This window comes from Lipophrys pholis (genome assembly GCF_963383615.2).
Source record: "Lipophrys pholis genome assembly, chromosome: 11".
Lineage (NCBI taxonomy): Eukaryota > Metazoa > Chordata > Actinopteri > Blenniiformes > Blenniidae > Lipophrys > Lipophrys pholis.
Genome location: NC_137631.1, coordinates 2,669,061 through 2,671,472, shown reverse-complemented (window position 1 = coordinate 2,671,472; position 2,412 = coordinate 2,669,061).

The following is a 2,412-nucleotide window of genomic DNA, read 5'->3' as shown; positions in this document are numbered from 1 at the left end:
ATTAACCAAACTTTGGTCCTTTATGGATCTGGACGGAGCATTTCCACCAAATAAAGAAAACTACTGAACATTACAGAAGTCTGAAACCGACCCAACGTCCCGATCGAGCTCGTCTGGCAATTAAAGAGGCAACTTGTGCGTAAAAGCACCGCATGGATCAGATTCCCGCACGGTTATGAAGGGAAGAGTCAGGAGAGAGCGCTTTATTAGTCCAGCGGTGATTTTCAGGCAAGATGATGAGCGATCAGGTTGCTTTCTGCACGAGGGGTGGGCACAGTCCCGTCTCAGGAATGAGGTGAAGAAATGAGATGTCTGAGAGTATCTGTTCAGGCTGGTTTGACACCAGACAGTCTTGGCCCGCGTCCAGATCGCAGCTCCGCGGTCCGAGGCTGACGGGGAGGACTCATCCTGTCACCACACAGACGCGCAGCCCTCACGCTCAGGGACAGGATGAGGAAAGGACAGGGGTCAGGACTGCGGTGGCGCAAGACGCACCAACATGCAGAAAGTGTCCCTGAACGCGAAAACCGCGTTTTACACATATGAATGCACTTTCTTCAGTTGTTTGAATTCAACAAACACAAACACAATGAACGATGAAGCCTGTGAAGGAATGATTGAAGTAAGAGCTGTGCGTAATGACGCGCAGGTGCCACGCGCTCCTCATTCCCGACGCAGTCATTTCACAGCCTCATACTACTAATCTCTCAAAGTAATGACTCAGGAATGATGGCTCAAACAATTACGATTCTCCCAAAGCAGCACCTAAAGGTGACGTGTCCATTTCCACTGGATTACAGTCTTTTTGAAGTCTCGAGGGGGAAAATCTGGACCATGTCACGCGGCATTTTCTCCATCTTTGATCTGGTCCGGGTGGACGAGGAGGTCCGGAGACCCTCAGCAGATGAGATTAATGTGCAAATTGGATTTTTTCCCATGAAGCATAAAACAACAAGGAGCTTTAGGCCGTCCTCCTCGAGCCCGCTCAATACTGTTTGCGCAGTAGCGCAAGGAAATCCAATTTAATTGGACTAATTCGTTGGCTGCCTTAATAAATCTCATTAAGGTCGCTGTGCCTCATTATGTTTTCCACAAGGATAAAGATAATATCTGATAATCACATAGCTGTCAGAAGTAAAGTACAAATACTTTAAGGATGTTTTAAACACGTACCAAAAACACTCATATAATATAAATCTTATTCTAATCACGGGTCCAAAATATGGTGCAGATGGTCATTTTGAAATGTCCTATATCCTTCTTTTTCAACAATTTTAAACAGGTGTCAGAGGCCCAGTGACATTGTATTCCAAGTCATGCTGTCAATCAATTAAGAAAAAAAAACAAATTTGCACAATTTTCAGTAATTAATTGCGATTAGTCACATTTGTTTCTACTTGGTCATGATGTATTCATGGAAAACCATGGAATTAATGTCCACTCAACACATATTGTTTCAATTTAAAGACTATTTTTATAACTTCTTTTCAGCTTTGAGTGAACGTGGTTTAGCAAAAAAATAAAAGGGAAAGAGAAAAAGAGGAGAAATTAATATTTTACCTGCAAGTATTTCCTCCAGCTTTAGTAGTTTGGTGGCTACTGGTCAGCCAACATGGCAACCTGCTGTTTTGCTGCAGAATTACTTCTGTGGTCATTAAATTCTCTTCACAAAGTGTGCTAATGACTTTCACTTTTGCTTTCTTAAAGGAGTCATGAGGCAAGTGAAACGTTCTGCCTTAATATTATTCCATTGTTGACTGGTATTCTGCTGCTTTGTAGGCAGGCTGCTGCAGGTTTAGGGGGTAAAAGAAATAATAAAGAAGTAAATAAAACTGATCAAAATCATTAAACGACTTTGTCCCACAGCAAACCAAGTGGAGGTGTGAACCCCCCACCCCCACATCTAAAGCCTTGGTACCTGTGGAGCGGGTGGAGCGGGGCGGTAAGGCAAAGCGCACCCAGACCCAACTCTGTTGCCCGGTCCCACCAGAGAGAGTGTGATTAAAATGTAGTCGTAAAATGTGTAACGTCTTTACGCAACAGTAGTCATGGGACCAACGCTGAAGTTGCAGCCACCCCAGTAAAGCCGTGAGCCTCTGTTCTCTGTGACACAGCCGGGAAATCTTTCTCATTGTGAACAGCAGCGTCCAGCTCCTGCTGAATCTCCTCTCCTGTTACTGAGAGGAGCGTCTGCACCTCGTCTGAAGACCTGGGAGCTGTGCAGGACAGACATTTCAATAAACCCACTTAACAAATCAATCAGCTTGTAAAAAGCGGCGTATGCAAACAACAACGGGAGGGTTTATACTGTACAACCGATGAGATATTTAAATATTGCTGCTCGTCTCAAGTGACGATCTTCACTACCAATCAGCAGACGGCTGCGTCGTAGCTCCTGCTAATGGGACCCGT